This window comes from Balaenoptera physalus (assembly GCF_965194825.1).
Source record: "Balaenoptera physalus genome assembly, chromosome: 6".
NCBI lineage: Eukaryota > Metazoa > Chordata > Mammalia > Artiodactyla > Balaenopteridae > Balaenoptera > Balaenoptera physalus.
Window position 1 is genome coordinate 42,787,706 of NC_138885.1, and position 18,186 is coordinate 42,805,891.

The window sequence follows — 18,186 nt, forward strand, 5'->3', positions numbered from 1 at the left end:
CAGACAGAGAAAGACAAATAGCATATGATATTGCTTTTATGTGGAATCTTAAAAAATGATACAAATGAACTTATTTACAAAACAGAAATAGACCCATAGACATAGAAAACAAACTTATGGTTACCAAAGGGGAAAGGGGGGAGGAAGGATAAATTAGGAGTTTGGGATCAACATATACACACTACTATATAAAATAGATAACCAACAAGGACCTACCATATAGCTCAGAGAACTATACTCAATATTTTGTAATAATCTATAAGGAAAAATAATCTGAAAAATAATATATATCTGAATCACTTTGCTGTACACCAGAAACGATCACAACACTTTAAATCAACTATACTTCAATAAAAATAAATAAATAGAAGTAAAAAATTTTGAAAATCAATCCATGTTTTAACACATAAATAGAAAATAAGGTGAAAAATCATATGGTCATCTCAATAGATGAAGAAAATTTCTTTGATTAAATTCAACTCTTATTCACGATAAAAATTATATTCAATATTTCTCAGAGGTTCTAGCAAGTGCTATGACATGAAAAAAAACTGGAAAGGAAGAGATAAAAGTGGTATTATTTCAGATCAACTGAAACTCTCATTTATTTCTGGTCACAGTAAAAGCTGGTACAACCCCTATGGGAAACCCTTTGGAATGCCCACCAAAACTACATAAATGGAGACCATACAACTCACAATTCTATCCCTTCTAGGTGTACACCCAATAGAGTCTCCAAATGACATTTACAAGATTGTTTACAGAGCACACTTTTAATAGTAACACCTGGAAGATTGCTCAATTGTTCATGAATGGATAAATTGTGGTATAGTCACATAATGGAATACTATATAGTAATGAGAATAAACAAATGGCAATTGCATAGCAATATGGATGGATCTCAAAACAATGTAAAATTAAAGAATACATACAAGGGCGCATACTGTATAATTTTAGATACATAAAATTCAAAAACCTGCAAAAATTAATCTATGGTGTTAGAAAACAGTATATTACCATTGGGGTGATAGTGAATGGATAATTACAAAGGTTAAAACAGTAACTTCATAAAAGAGATACCTCTTAGACACCACTTTAACCAAAAGATCAAAGTTTACCTAGCCATAATTGAGACAAAATAACATCATGTTGCCTCTTGATATGATTCATTAAAAAGGACATATCACTTCTGTGGTTTTAAACCAAAAATGCAAAGCCTTATCTAAATAATAAGGAGACATCAAGTAAACTCTAAGGGATATTCTACAAAATGCTGTAAAAATGTCAATTTAAAAAAAGACAAAGGGTGGGTGAGGAAATGTTAGACACAAAAAAATGAGAAAAAGATGACTACTAAATGTAATGCATTGTCATGGATTGGACACTCGACTAGGGGATGGTAGAAGGGGCTATAAAGGACATGTTGGGAACGATGAACAATTTAAACATGACTATGGATTAGATAATAATGTATCAAATTAAGATGTTAATTTTTCTAATTTTTACAATATGTTTTATATGAGAGAATGCCCATTTTCCTAAGACATACATACTGAAATATTTAGGGGAAAGGGAACATGATGTTTCTAACACATCATTAGAAAAATATTCCTGTATGCACACATATGCACATATTTATATGTACATGTACACAGAAAATGATAAAGAAAATGGGGAAAATATAAGCAATTTCTAAATCTGGTTAAAAAATTTAACAGGAGTTCCTTGGATTATTCTCAAATCTCCTGTAAATGTGAAGTTACGTCAAATTAAAAAAATAAAAAAAGGACTGAGGGGTGTAGGGTTTATTCATCTTCTGCAGATCTGTGTGATGGGGAAATCAGGTTTCAGAGAAGTTTTAAAGGGCCAGAAAATTGATCATTCAGGATCCAATTATGATAATGTTCAAGGAGGCTAACTCATGTTAACCAAGCTCATAAGAAGCTGATACACCAAGTAGGATGCCAGTTTATTACTTTAACAACAACAACAAAAAATGCTACAGCTAAATGGGATGTAAGACTTGCATGAGCATAGCTATTACATTTTTCTTCTTGGCAGATGTAGATGGAAAATCAGTTATCAGAGGACTGCCTTGTGAGCAGGGTTTAGAACATGCAGAGTTGGATGAGCACATCAGGTGCTTAATGTTCAGGTACTGAAAAATTTAATGTATCTATTTCTACAAACATTCTCTTTCACAAGGAGACATTTTACTTCTAAACTGCTTTTTTGCCTAGGGTTAATTATACATTATGCTTGATTATACAATTAAACTGAGTGTCAGGAGGGTCTTGCTTAGATCCAGCCTACAGATTATATATATTTTAGGCTCTTGTCCAGTCTGAAAAATCAGGACTTATTTTCATGATTGCTAAAAATGTCCATATATATTTTTTTTACTAACACATGTAGAAGAAACCAAGTCAAAAGTGAAAGCTTGAACTGATGAATTTTTTGGCAAGACATTTTCACTAAATATAGAATTCTGGGCTGACATTTTCTTTCCATACTTTAAAAATCTAATTTGTCTTCTGATCTTCATTGTTTCTGAAGAGTGGTCAGCCACCCTTCATATTGCTTTTTCTCTGTGTATAAAGTATTGTTCTCTGGCTCCTTTCAAGGTAATATCTTTACATCACACTTGGTAATACGGTAATTGTGCTGGGAAAGGGTCAACTTAACTGCTTCTGCACCTATTGAGATAATTATCCTTTTCCCCCCTTTATTCTGCTAGATTTGATGTTCTAATATTTAAAGATTTTTGCATCTAAGTTCATAGGGATAGCAGACTCCATTTTTCTCTTCTTATAATGTCTTTGCCTAGTTATGGTACCAGGGTAATACCTCCTTCATAAATTGACCTGGTAAGTATTAACTTCTATTCTGTTTCTGAAGAAAATGTGTAGGATTGGTATTATTTCTTCCTTAAGCTTTTGATAGGATTCATCAGTGATGCCATCGAAGATTGAAAATATTTCCACAAGGAGAATTCCTATTACAAATTCCACTCCATTATTAGCTATTCGTTAATTTTTTTTTTCTTGAGTCAGTTTTGCTTGTGTTCTTTTAAAAGAATTTTTCTATTTCATCTAAGTGTCTTTCAAACATTGGCATAAAAATGTCATATTTACTTATCAAAATGTTAATGGCTGGAGACCCTGTACCAATGCTTCTTTGATTCCTTCTGTCAGTAACTGTGTTTTCTATTTTTCTTGATCACTCTAGAGATTTATAAAATTTATTGATTTTTTTCAAAGAGCCAAATTTTATTTTCACTGATTTTCTATTTTCCATTTTATTTATTTATTTATTTATTTTACAGTTTCATCTGTATTATAGCCTCCATTCTATTTATTTTCGGGTTAATTTGTATTTTTCTAACTTTAGGAAAATGCTTAGAACACTGATTTTAGACTTATTTTTTTCTAACAAAGCATTTAATTCTATATATTTTCCTCTAAGCAACTTCTTTAGCTGTGTCATAGTTATTGTTTTAGTTGAGTCATAAAGTTATTGTTTTCATTTTCATGAAGTTCAAATCATTTCTAAATTCATATGGATATTCCTTTTGATCTGTTCTTTGACCTAAGGCTTTTATAAAGAATGTTTTTCATTGTCCCATATTTTAGAATGATCTAAATAATATTGATTTCTAATTTAATTCACTTTTGATCAGAGAACGTATTCTAGGAATAATACTTTCAACGTTATTAAAACTTGCCTTGTGGACCAGAATGTGGTCAATTTTTATAAATTTTCCATTTGCACCCAACATATATTCTGCTGCTTTGGGGTAAAGTACTCTTAAAAATAAAGAAAAGTTGGTTTGTAGTGCAGTTTCAGCTTTCTAAATCTAAATCTGACTTTGTCTATTTGTTCTATCAATTACAGAGAGTGTATAAATGAACTAAAATTTGTGTATTTCTCCTTTTCTATCAGTTTTTGTTTCACTATTTTGAAGCCTTGTAATTAGATGCATACATTTGGGATTGTCTTTTTGATGCACTGACTCCTTATAAATGGTCTTTTTATTTCTAGTAATATTCTTTGTTTTAAAGTCTGCCTTTCTGATATCAATACAATCACTGCACCTTCATTATGATCGATATTTTCCTGGTATCTTGTTATTTGTTTTATCTGTGTTCATTCTCTTATTTTGTTTCTTCTTTTCTCCAGCCTTCTTTTAGGGATGAATATATATTCATATTTCATTTTATCTCTGCTATTGGATTATTAGCTATACCTCAATATTTTATTTTTAGAAGGTTATGGAGAATTTACAATAAGTTTCTTTAACTTGTCAGAATCTACCTTCAATTAAGATTGTATTACGTTATGTGTAAGATCCTTACAGCAGTATATTTCTAATCTTATATTTTCTTCTATGTATATTTAAACCACACATTTTAGTTTTATTTTTTTGCTTTAAATGGTTATCTTTTAAATTAGAATGCCCCCCTCAAATAATAATTACCAATATATGTTCCAATTCTGTTGCCCTGCATTCCTCTATTTAGCTTCAGTCTGAAATTATATGCTTTCAGCCTGAAGAATCACATTTAGAATTTCTTATCTTTATCTTATTGTCTGGAAAATTTTTTACCTTACCTTTTCTTGGAAGGACATTTTTGCTGATTATAGATATCTATGTTCACTTTTTCCCTTAGCATTTTGAAGGCACTATTCCATTGCATTAAAAATAATGCAAACAGAAGACAAAATCTCCATTCATTCTTATTTTTGTTTCCTAGAATATAATGTGTCCTTTCTCTTGCTATTTTTAAGATTTTTTTTTAAATCAATGGTTCAGCAATTTGATTATGATTCTTGGTGAAGTTTTTGTTGTATTTGTTCTTTTTGGAGTCATCATCACCTTGGATCTGTGAATTCATCCTTGTCATCAAATTTGGAAAATATAGGTCATTATTTCTAAATACTTTTTCTGCCTTCTTATCTCCTTTACTTCTGGGACTCCAGTTATATATATGTTAGATCAACTGCCATTGTCCCATCCTGAGATTCCATTCAATTTTTGCAAACTTTTTTATTCTTTTTGCTTCAGTTTGGATAGTTTCTTTTGCTATGTTCTCAGTTCATTAATCTTTTCTTCTGCAGAGTCTATCCTGTGGTAAGCCCATCTAGCGAATTTTCATGTTAGCTATTCTATTTTTCAGCTCTAGAGGTTTCATTTCATACAGTTTTAACTTCTCATTATGGTCATGTTTTCATTTAAATATTGAGTATATTTTTAATAACTTTTTAAAGTTCTTGTTTCCAAATTATTTTATCTTTGGCTATATTTCTATTAACTGATATTTTTTTCCTCTTTATGAATCACATTTTATGCTTCTTTATATGCCTACTAACTCTTGAGTAAGAGGCCTGATGAATACTGTTATTTAATATCTGGATTTTATAGTGTTACTTTAGAAAGTTTCAAATTTAGTGGTAAGAAGCAGTTAAATTACTCATGGATCAGTCTGATATATCCATGATACGTTTTTAAGATTTCTTTTGGCTTGTTTAGAGTAATCTTTACTCAAGTGTAGCTTGGACCTACTTCCTGGTATCCTACATAATGCCTCAGGTGTCCAAATAGATCTCTTTATTCTGCATGATGGAAACTCCCAACTTTGTGTGAGCTCTGGGAATTATGTGATTTATAAATCCCTTGATATTTGTTGTCTCATAAGGTTTCACTCTGCACACACATCTATCACCATTCAGCAACAGATTGAAGGTAAGCCTATGCATATTTCAAGAACTATTTTTCTAGAACTCTTTTTCTTCATAGTTTCTAACTCTTTGATACTCTCTGTTATGTAAATTCAAGTTCGTTCAACCTCTCCAAATTCTTCCCTCTCTACCTCCTGAACTGCCCCCCTGTACTATGGAAAGTCATTTCATCTAAAAGCCAGAAATATCCATCTAAAAGCCAGGAATATCTCAGAGCACACCTCAATTGTTTCCTTCTCTTAGAGCTCACAGTTCTGTATTGTCTGTTGCCCAGTATCCGAAACCAGTTATATATTTCATCTAATTTTCTAGTTGTTTACAGTGGTAAGGCAGGACTAATACCAGTTACTTCATCATGGCAGAAGTAGAATTCTACAAATTTTAACATATATAATAATGTTAATTCTATATAACCTAGGATCTTTCCAGTTCCAGAGGAATTATACATCTTTTCTCGATTACTCAGCCCAATGGAAGAAATCACAGATTATATGGTTAAATCTTCTCAACATTTAAGACTTGTTTCCTCACTACCACTTACAGCTGATATATTGTACTTGAGTTTCCTGGCTTATTTTTTCTTGATGGTATCTTTCAAACCTACTCATTTCCTTTTCCACTCCCACTTTAAATATAATCATCTCGGGCAACTGCCAAAATCTCCTGTTTTTCTTAACTCATCTTTTTTTCACCATATCACAAGTAATTTCAAAATTATAATTCTTCAAATATCACTTCCACCGTTCAACTAGCATATTCAATTTGATCAACAATCTAGACTGGCTCTGTGGCCTACAACTTCAAATAGCATCTGCCTGCCCCTTCACAGAATGTGTACATGTAGAGCATAAACTACTAAGCGGGATTAGCAGACATTTATTCAATCATTCATTCATCCAATACTTCCAATATACCAATTACTTTGTTATGCACTGGAGATTCAAAACTAACAATTCAGCAGGGGACCCAAACAAATCAATATTATAAATATTGTGATAGTACAAGATAAAAATATTCAGAGTAAGTTTTACCACCCTATATGTGGCAGTCAGTGAAAGCTTCACAGTATTAATGGCTATGTTTAACCTTAAAATATGAGTAGCAGTGGAGAGGGCATTCCAGGCAGAGAAAATAGTATGAGAACAGGGACACAGAAGGGAGATCTAGCATGATGTAAGTGGAAACTGCAGACAGTTCATGTATTTCATGAGCATTAAGTCAAAGGCAGAGGGCAACAGATATGTCCAGAGTATATGCAAGAGAAAGTTCAAGGAACCAATTATTTACTACATTTCAAAGCTTAGATTTTAACAAGATGCTGAAGGATTTTTAATCAAGGGAGTGATATATTCAGATTTTTGTTTTTTTAAAAAAAACCTTTCTGGATATTTTATTGAAGATAAAAAATTAATAGGACAGGAGTGGAGGCAGGCAAGTTGTTGAGAGTCTAAGCAAGTGGTGGAAAGTCTGAACTATGCTAGTTGTAATGACGATAAAGAGAAAGGAATGATGGTAAACTTAACACTATGTAGTAATTTATAGGACATGAGGGGTGAAGGTATAACTGAAGTACCTAGGTTGACTCCCTTTCTAGATGTGGTAGCAACTGAGTGGATAATTGTGTCATCTACTTCAGATGACACAATTAACACAAAAGGAAGTGCATACTGAAGGGTGGTTTAAAAAATGATTAGTCACAGTTTGTTTATCTGGACATCTGAGGTACCTACGACATAGCCAGTTGAAAAGGTCACATATGTGATTAGACATAAATCCAAAGTATATTTATATAAAACTTAAAAGCTATCACCCCACAGTAGGTAGCTGAAACTATGAGAGAGTAAAACACCCAAGAGACAATGTGCGAAGTAAAGAGAAAGGCATCAGCATTTAGAGGTCAGGCAAAGGCATAGAAGCACCATGTTTCAGCTAAAGTAAAAATAACTTGGCTATAAAACATCGCTCATATTTTTATTCCACATTCTCCTAAGGTATGGGATATAAAATACATACTTCATTAATTAAGGTGGCCCTATATTGGCTTTATCCCATGATGTAGTAGATAGCTGATCCACTGATGCCCTTGAAAACTCAGGTAGTTGAGGTGTACCTCTTAGCATTTCAATTTTCCACTCTGTACTCATCCCTAAAACTGCAAGGTTCTTGTCTCAAATTCTTAGTGGTCTCTTTAAATTCCCCTCTCTTCATTTGAGGTACAGTCAGAATACTCCATACTCCTTCCCTCTTGGGAGAAGATGTGACTCAAAACATGGTGAGAGCTTTAAAAGGCATTCATTTGACTCTTGTCCTCCTTTGGAACTGATTCTTACCTCTTTTATCATGTGGTATCTAGTGTTTTCTTGGTGCCTGTTATAAAGCTACTGTAACATTAAAGTATACGTCTCTCTCTCCTACAGGAGCATGAGCTCCGAAATGAGAAGAGTGATTTTTTAAAATCTTTGTATCCCCAGTTTTTATCACAAGGTAAGAACTGAGAAAACAGTAGTGTTAAAATGAACATCTAGAAGTGAAGGAATGGCATATGAATAGAGTATGATATCTGGTATCTTGTTTGGTGGATTCAAAGCCCCCCACTGGAGAAAACCATTTTAATTATTTGGGGCAGAGAGATACAGTGTCTCTCAAATTCAGAGAAAGATTAAATTGTGTTAATAGAGATATATCTTTTAATTCATTGATTTGAAGCTGAAAGGGATCCCTATCAAAAACCTCAAAACTCAGATCTATGAATGGACATTACAAAAAGGGATATGGGCTCAGAGTTGAAAAGGGTGACTGTAATAATTATACAAAGATGAAGACAATTCACTTGATCTTCAAGGCATAATTCCAGGAGTCACTCTTGCATACAGTATTTTGTTTTATTATAAAAGGAGATTTTTACAGATTCTTAAGTAAAATTTTTTCAAACAAAACTTTATATAACCAGAATCTGTCTATCTTTAAATAAATGCTTTGAAATATTGGCCCATGTCTAGGGAAAAGTACTAGATGGTATAAGCTTTATTTGATGAAAAAGTAAACAAAAGTTATTCCTAAATTCAATTCCCCTCCAAATTTCTAGACTACCACACACAAGAATGCAGCCTACTTTTTCATAACTAAAATCTGAAATAATGATCTCTTACTCAAGAGACCAACATAGTTCATTTTTCATTCTGATGGGTATCTCATTTATTAGGCACAAAATTCATGGTGCTCCAGTGCCAAGAATTACTAAGCAACAGAACATATGTAGGCGGATGTGATGTTTGCATATTCAAACAATATGACATTTACACCAAGATCAGAAGTATATTATTGCTGAAAGAGAGTAACAGTAACAGAACAAAAGGTAGTAATATTCTTTTATTTTATAAGGTACCATTCACAAAAGTAACTCCATGATCTTAAATAACCCTCTCCTAGAGAAAACAAGCAAATCCAGAGGGACATTCACATCTCCCCACGTTTAGTTCCTCCTAAACGCCAGAAAGGAAAACATATTGCTTGAAGCAATTTTTGTGCCTTCTATAGCATAACACCTATTACAGCGTGAATACAGGAACTGCCTATCAGCCTGAGCAGAATACTAACTATTTTACAGCATCGAAATCAGGAAATATTCTGGAGTGTTCTACTCAAGACATTTCCCTAGGGACCCTGGAACTTGGCAACTTTCTCTGATAGGCAGCTACTTCTGTTCCCATGCTGTCTCTCTGCTGAATACAGGAACCAACGATCAAGACAAGGTTGAATGTCTGAATAAACGTAACTATTTCCTCACAGGGGGAAAATAAATTCCCAATGCCAAATATGTGAGCCAGCCCCGTTCAAACTGATGTGTGGTTTAAGGCAGTGACCTCAACACAGTGTCGCTTTGAGGCAACCACCCACGTGCCCATTTCAGTTGTACAACTTTTAACACAAATACAGACTTATTAAAATAAGTGAATGAGGAAACATTTTTAAACGAAAATCTCCAGAACACGTCACCCAACAAGATGGGTCATTCTGTAAGCATTATCAATAATACTTAGTGAAACACAGTATTTTATACAGGCTAAAATTCCATGTTTAACAATATCCTTAAAACATCAAATATTCCTTCATATTCTTTCTAAATGTCCTCAGCTGATACTTTTCATGGTTTCTTGACAGAGGTCATTAGATTTCTAGATAGAAGAGCTTCCTCCGGCAGTATTTTGCTACAATGATTTCTCCACTAAACTTCTTTTGAAAAGAGTTAAAGGTTCTTGAAGAACTGTACCCCTCCTTCCTTCCCAGTGAACGGGTTTTATAATGACTTTTATAATTTGCTTAAAGATTTAAATATGCCAGCTACATTTCTTGAGGGATCATTCCCTGTTCATAACCCTCAGGGAAACTGCACCTAACTACTGAGGGTGGAAAGCAACCTTTTTTCCTGTACAGGAAGATTCGAGGTTCATTATAAGCATGCTACTATCCTGTATTACACTGGGTCCTAAACTGGGGATTACAAAAGGAACAAGAAAATAAAAACCTAGCAACAACCGCTGATAATTTTTTATTTTTAGAAGTTCTGTATGTTTGCAAATCACGACTGTTGACAACAACCCTATCTGTAGAGATTTCCATCAGTATGGCAGGAATACGGTAGCTATCATCATATGGAAAGCTGATGCGTCACTGGAATTTGTTAGACTGAAGCTCTGTGCACTTTCCCCATGTGCTCCTTGTTATTTGAATTGATTTCTACAACTGCGAATAGTGGACCTATAGAAGGATCTCTCACCTCTCCTGAATTTAGATGGACCTGACAGTTATATCATATAAAAGATGTCCAGTATATAAGAATTTGCTCTTCAGATTATTTTTAAGTAGTAAACTGAACCATTTTCAAATAAAGACACCAGGAGTTAGAAGCGGAAGAGGCCATTCTGAAAGCAAAACAAAAGTATACTTGAACTACTCTCAGAAAAATATTTCTATTTTATGATTAAATCTCCAGAAATGTTCAATAACATGATAATAATAGCAATACAGGCCCTCAGTTCCCCTGAATAAAGAGTTCCAAACGAATAAATAAGTAAAAGACCATTTGCAACAAACTTACCCGGGTCGCTTATTTCTGCCCTTCATCCGAGATTTCGTGAATAGAGGTCGCAAAGATGAGCCCTAAGTCTGAATTTTTAAACAAGCTTCTACCACCATTTTGCTGCACCTCAAGTTCTGGAAAACACTAGATAAAAATTTGGAAACCAGAAATTAATCTTATCAGTTAAACTATTCTAATAATAATCACTTGATTTTAGATTCACTAGCCCTTCTATTTCTTTACCCCCTGGGGGGTGGGTGTCTCCCAGTGACTCAGGTCTCCCACTTGTGGAAGAGCAGCGTGGCCTTGTCCTTCCCCCACCCAGCAAAACCTCACCTGCTCGGAACCCCACTCCTCAGGACCCTTCTTTCCTCAAAGCGCTGGTTTTTATAGTCCCAGGAACCAGCAACGCCAGCTCACGTGGAACTTGTTAGAAATGCAAATTACTGAGCCTCTCCGCAGACCTTCAGAATCAGAAACTCTGGAGGGGGGCATAGCAACCTTTCGTTTAACTAGTCTTCCAGGTATTATGAAGTGGGCTGCTGTTTGAGAAGCACTGCTACAGAAGAAGGGCTACGTTAGTAGGAGAAAATGTATCCATCTATATTAATTCCAGATGTCATCTCTCACAGATAACATGTGCATTTCACAGAGGCCTTCCAGGCTGAAGTAAGCAGTAAACAATTAGGGTGAAAGAGTTCAGGTGCCACAGATGCGAAAAGGGAGCGACTCTGAATCTGAATCATGGAGACCTGTTAAAATTACAGCTTTTAAGTGACTTACTTTACCTTGTGCTTGAAAGCACAGTCTAGAGAAATAGGTCTCAACCCTGTTTACCTTGAACTCTCTTCAGGTGTTTTGTTTTTGTTTCTGTTTTTGTTTTTACCTTAACTTAATTTCTGGGGCTGGAAGCGCCCAGGTGAATCTAATATGTAATCAGGTTTGCCGTGCACTAGCCTTGGTCCCCGGAGTCTCACAATTCAGCCTGCATCAGAATAACCTGGAGGGGTTGTTACAGGAAGGACTGCTGGGCCCACCCCAGAGGTTCTGAGTCAATAGGTCTAGGGTGGGGCAGAGAATCTGCATTTCTAAAAAACTTTATTGGGGCTGGTTCTGGGAGGAAAATCTGAGAATCACTGCAGTGACCCTCGCTATCAATTCCATTTGCCTAAAGCAGAGGAATAGGTTGTGAGTCTACAGCCAGAACATTTGAAATGCAGTCAGGGTAATATTTAAATTCATGAATTTGTAAATTGTCTCATTCACTCCTGCAACAAATGTGGTTACATGTACTCACTAGGTCCACCATCTCTTTCATAAGCACAGCAAACACTGAGATCAAAAGGAAATTCAGTTTAACAGTGTAACACCTCACTTTTTCCAAGGCAACTTATCTAACACCATCACTTTTAAAAGCAAAACAATTCCCTGGAAAGCAAAACAGATCCTACCTAGTACAAAATCCATGCGGTCAAGAGAATTTCCTTTACACAGAGGGAGAGCACGCCAGGTGCTTCCTCTGAGTCAATTTACTCCTAATTTATTTCAAATTCCAATTGGGTTGATAATCTGATTTCTTGGTGTGCAGCAGATTAAAATCAGGAAGTTGCAGGCTGAGCAACTGATACAGGAAGCAATAAAGGAAAGCTAATAGTTTAAAAGCAGAAACAAAAAAATGATAAAAAGCAAACAGAGGAAGTTAAGATTTGAAGAACTTCAGGACACTTACATGCTCCTTTAAAGTAACACTGAATTCCTAACAGAAACAGGTGCATCCACGCAAATGTTAAGCAACTGGGTGGAAATGTATTAAGAAGGGAGCTGCTCAAGGGCAAGGAGAATAACCTCAACTCATGGGATGCATCGACTATTGGTAAGACACTGCTCTGGTGCTTTTCCATGAACTAAATTAATCTAATTCTTATATCACTCCTGTGGAGTAGTCACAATTACCTTTATGCTCACTTTATAGATCAGGAAAATAAAGCATGGAGAGATGAAGTAATTCACCCCAGATCACATGGCTGAAAGTGCAGAGGATACTTGAACCTCTGAGAAGGCTGTGCCCCAGAGTCCGAGTAGTTGACCACCCCCTACCCCCTACCCCCTACCCCCTACCCCCTACCCCCTACCCCCTACCCCCTACCCCCTACCCCCTACCCCCTACCCCCTACCCCCTACCCCCTACCAACATCCTATCACAGCAGTTTGCTATTAACTACTCATCAGCCTGAGTAAGGCAGTAACCATGGACTGTGTTTGGGGAGACGGGAGTACAAGGGACTAGTTAATGATTTTCTATTTTTAAAAATTATAATATGTTAAAGAAGACAATGTTTGGTTCAAAAGGGGACCTTAAATGTAACTGGAAGAATACTTGGACTATGTGAGACTCTTTAGTTATTGATCAAATTAGTCTTTATCTTATGATTTTAGCAGTTCTACTCTACAAAATGTGTCTCGGGGGGAAAAAAAATCATTTCCAGAAACTTTGCTAAGAATTTTTGAAGTTATATTTTCAGAACTATTGCAAAACAAATTAAAAGATTGCTTTTTTTTTTTTTTTTCAGTAGAGCCATCCAGAGCCAAATAGATACATAGCCATTGTGATTGTCAGCCAACAGCATGCAGACTCCATGGGAAATAAAATAACCAACCAAAGAACACAGGCTTCTGTTTGTTGAATTAAAAGAACAGTTCTATTAGCTCTGCGGCACAGAGAATTAATAAACATCTGGTCCTGCTGTAACATTCAGCCAGCGGAAAGCCACTTTACAAAGCCTGCAGCATTTCTAACAGTATATTTTTAAACGTTTGTTTGGCAAATTAAATGTGAACATTCCAATCATCAGGACAAAATATTTCAGTTAGTTTCAAAAAAATAAAGTTACAGTTAATTAAAAGTTAAAAATTCTGCTGACAATTCTTTAAGTTCTTTAAATTTCTAAGAGTGGATGATTTTCAATGTATATGGGAGAAAAAAGTCATCTGTGACGAACCTACTCTTATTTGGAGGATGTAAGATTCTTAAGGGACTAAAAAGAGAAATAAGAGTTGGATTGGATTAGTTTAACCTATGATTCAGATTTCTCTGAAAGTCCCAAATCTATCCATGTTTGTTTATTCATCTCACTGTCCCAAGTGAATGAAACTAATCTTTAGATTAATGCTTAGTGTCATTTATGTGAAAATAAACCCTTGGTATTTCTATTGAGAAGGAGGAGGCACTACTTGGAAAATTATTCTGGCCAAAGTTTTCTCTGTCATTCTCCACGGTTAAAGCATTTTTTAAAGTGCTATAGAAAATCTAAAGATGCTTTCCTGAGGAAAATTTGTGCTGTCCCTTCAGTTTACTCTTTTTCAGGAATGATTTCCTTCTGGGCGAGAATACTGCTTCAGTTTTTCATCTTATTAACATAATGACAACTCTACCTAGTTAGCATTCTTCTGGTCTTCCAAGTATATGGAGCTATATTAAGCCAATAACATATAATATTAGCATATAAGAAATTACAGTGATTTTAGACTGATACTACATGAACTTCTAACTAAAGTTTTCTAGGGAGGGGAACGTTTAAGGGATACACTTATTCTCAGTTCTAAATTAACACATAAGATTCACAAGAAGCCTACATATGTGAAGTTCATTGGCTTAATTTCTCATGCAATAACTCACCTTCCCTGAATTATACCCTCAAATGCTTTGACCTTGAATTCACCTAATCTCCTTATTTTAAAAAGTCACATGCCAATCACCTCTATATTTATTTAAAAATGACTACAGAGAGCAGTATTCATTACATTACCTTGTACCTCCTACATAAAATCCAAGACTATACCTTTTTCCTTAAAACCAGTTCTTCATTAAGGAATTTGAATCTTCCCATATTTCTCTTTTTGCCACAGACACTAGGAAACTCCGAGGCAAAACTAGTGCTCGGTGATAGCAAATATATGGGACTTCATGGTCAGAACACTAATTTGTGTCCAGGATATTGACTTAATCATTGTTACTTACTTTTGGCATATACGTCTTTAGGTCTTCTCAAAAGTGTTTTAAAAACTCAACATCAGTATTTTTTATCTTTTATGTAAAGTTACAGGTAGAATGTTTTTAAGAAGTTTTACAGGTCAAGTTATTTTAGCTATTATGATGGATCTTCAAAAATGCATTTTTCTCTGTTATATTTCTTTTATTTTTTTCTCTAGGAGTATAATCAATAAACAAACCCTCGCTGTCAATCTCCAAAATATATAGTCATATTTCATTTTCAAAACTAAACACCTCCTGTGATGAATTACAGTCATTAGCGAGATGCTTGTACAGAAACTTCAAACCACTCGGAAATGACTGAGTAGCTGACAGAAAAGGTGGGAGGAGGCAGAAGAGTTTCTGCTCCCACTACTTTCTGGTTCTCAAATGTAAATATTTCTGAATCTATGCAGTTCTGCTTGACACTCCATCAAACTAAACTTTTTAAAAGTTTCCAACATTTTTGTTGCTGCTGTTTGATTTCCAAACAAGGAGAGAAAAGACTTTTCTCTCCACCTCAAGCTTTTCCCCAGTACCCAAGGCCGGATACTCTGCCAACACAACCTTATCATCCAGTGTGTGTACAGATCCAATCTTGAGAAGTTAACACCAAGAAGGATGCATTTTATATCTATTAGCACTATTTTATGAGAAACCGTGTCATCCAAATTTAGGTTTTAATTAAATCAATGGCCAGGATCTTAGAAGGAAAGCAAGATGAAATGCTGGTCTATCACCACACCACCAAGGCCATGAGATAAAAATTAACTTAACCAGAATTTCCACATTGGTTCCAACCAGAGACCTCAAGATTTCTGGCTATAGAAGTAGGGTTAGGCAATATACGGAGGCATTAAATTCTGGTTTCCCGATCATCAAATTATCCAAAAACTTTAAGTGCTCTTCTGCTTGGAAAAAGTCATTCTAATTTCTTTTCAATTCTTTCCCCATGAAAGAATTTTCCTCTAGCTAGCCTCTTATCTCCTTCCCCAACCTTGGCCCAACCTTTTTTTCTAACTCTTTCTTCTAGTTCAGTAATTTTCAAACTTTAATGAACGTAAGAATCACCATTGAGGGTGTAGTAAACACAGATTGCTGGTCCCATTCCCAGAGATTTTGATTCAGTAGATCTGGTGTGGTACCTGCAAATTCCTGATACCACACATTGAGAATTATGGCTAAGGACTATCAAATCCACCAGAGAGAAGACAGAAATCCCCACCTCACTTAGAGAAGCAATTTAGATGAGTTTTTTTTTAATTAATTTTTTTTGGAGTATAGTTGCTTTACACAGATGACTTTAATGACCTACAGTAGGAGCTGGCAATCCACTGTTTTTTACCCAATCTTGGCCAATTTGATCATTTTCTACATATGGCACAGGGTTGCCAGATAGTAAAACCATATCCAAAGGCCATGCCAAGCTTTTTAGGCCTGGCTGTTTTCCTGCAGTAATCCTTGCAATCCTTTAAATAAAAATTATTTATCAGGACCTCTCTCCCACCTGCCACTAACCACTATCTTACTCTCCCTTTTTATACCCATCCCCCTTAACTCCTTTGCCAAACTAAAGAAGGTTACTATATTATTGAATGTCACAAGAATTTATTTCAAATAAAATCTTTGTGTGTCTGAATGATTCTGCATGTGCTAGTTTGATGTAAGCATATAAAACAGTGAAAGGCAAGTACCGAGCTTCTCAGATATGGGACTGAAAAAGACAAAGGTAAACTTTTTTATCAATACATCATTATCTCTTTTTCTGTATTGGTAAATAAATTTTTGCACTTTTCTTTTTATTCTTTTTAACATTTTATTATCTCCCAAAATTCAACACTAAAAGAACCATGCACTGCTAGAATTTTCTGAAACACTCATGTGTTTATTGAAGACATGTGGTGTATATTCATGGTAATAAGTATGTTAATAAGTCTGGGGTGAGAGGAAAAGGGGAGCATTCATGGATAGACGTTTTATGGAAAAACAATGACACATGGAAAGGTAAGATAACTGCCATAGAAAGATACAAAGCAAGTGTGCTAGGGAAGACCAAAGAGGAGAGAGATCACTTCTGACTAGAAATCTGTTAGGGAGTATATAGCAGTTAGTACTTGAGATGGTTCTTCAATAGGAGAAAAAACAGGCCTAAATATGTAAGGGGCAAACAGAGTTAGATGGAATGCATTCCCAAAGAGTCGTTTCCAGTGACCCAGTCAACATTCCCATGCCATTCCTATCACTGTGGGCTTAGTGTTTTTCAAGGAAAGACAAGATTTTGGATCAGAATATTTGAGTCCAAGTCCTTAGGCTAGTATAGTGTCATTAATAATAAAAATAAGAGACTTCCCTGGCGGTCCAGTGGTTAAGACTCTGTGCTTCCACTGCAGGGAACGTGGGTTCAATCCCTGGTCGGGGAAGTAAGATCCCACATGCCTGCCATGCGGCGCAGCCGAAAAATAAATAAATAAATAAATAAATAAAATAAAAAATAAAATACCAGGAACTGACAGTAATAAAAGGGAGAGAATATTAAAAAATAATAATAATAAAAATAAATTTTCATGGGTACGATATATATCTACGAAAAGGGTTTTGCAGTCTGCAAAGCTCTATGCAAGGGCTTCCCCGGCGGCACAGTGGTTGAGAATATGCCTGCCAATGCAGGGGACACGGGTTCGAGCCTTGGTCTGGGAAGATCCCACATGCCGTGGAGCAACTAGGCCCGTGAGCCACAATTACTGAGCCTGCGCGTCTGGAGCCTGTGCTCTGCAACAAGAGAGGCCGCGATAGTGAGAGGCCCGCGCACCGCGATGAAGAGTGGCCCCCGCTCGCCACAACTAGAGAAAGCCCTCGCACAGAAACGAAGACCCAACACAGCCATAAATAAAATAAATAATTAAAAAAAAAAAAGAAAAGCTCTATGCAAAGGTCTTTAGGGGTTGCAGCCCACTTATTTGGGCTGTCCAGTTTTGACATGCATTTTCAGACTAGACCACTCATCTTAGTCCTGCAATTAGAAAGAGACTCAGTTGCCTCTGAGCTCAAGAACTCATGCAGTGAGGATCTAACTACACTGAGAACACTGTGTCATCCTCTGGCTGTGGCACACAGCAGCAATTCATACCTAAGAGGGAACATAAAAGAGGAAATAAAGCAAACCACGCACCCTTGGTTCAAATTTCTAGGTCTTCTGCTTCTGGCAGCTGCCCTTATTCTTTGATCTTCCAAAGCCTTCTTGAACTTTCGACCTTCGTGGAATTCACGGGTTGGATTTATTGCTTTGCCTGAGCAGTCACAGCCAACATTTTCTTTACAGAGCTTGCTAACACTCCAA

At 35.6% G+C, this 18,186-nt stretch overlaps 1 long non-coding RNA gene across 1 annotated transcript in view; it reads right to left on the reverse strand.

Annotated features, from left to right (window-relative positions):
- The window catches only part of LOC309662427, a 307,694-nt gene extending 295,999 nt beyond the window's left edge, over positions 1 to 11,695 (reverse strand). Inside the window, exons 1-2 of the long non-coding RNA XR_014264665.1 lie at positions 11,156 to 11,695; positions 10,838 to 10,963 (exon numbers count right to left, since the gene is read on the reverse strand). This is a non-coding gene — a long non-coding RNA (uncharacterized lncRNA). The remainder of the gene's footprint in view (positions 1 to 10,837; positions 10,964 to 11,155) is intronic.
- Between the last annotated feature and the right edge of the window lie 6,491 nt (positions 11,696 to 18,186).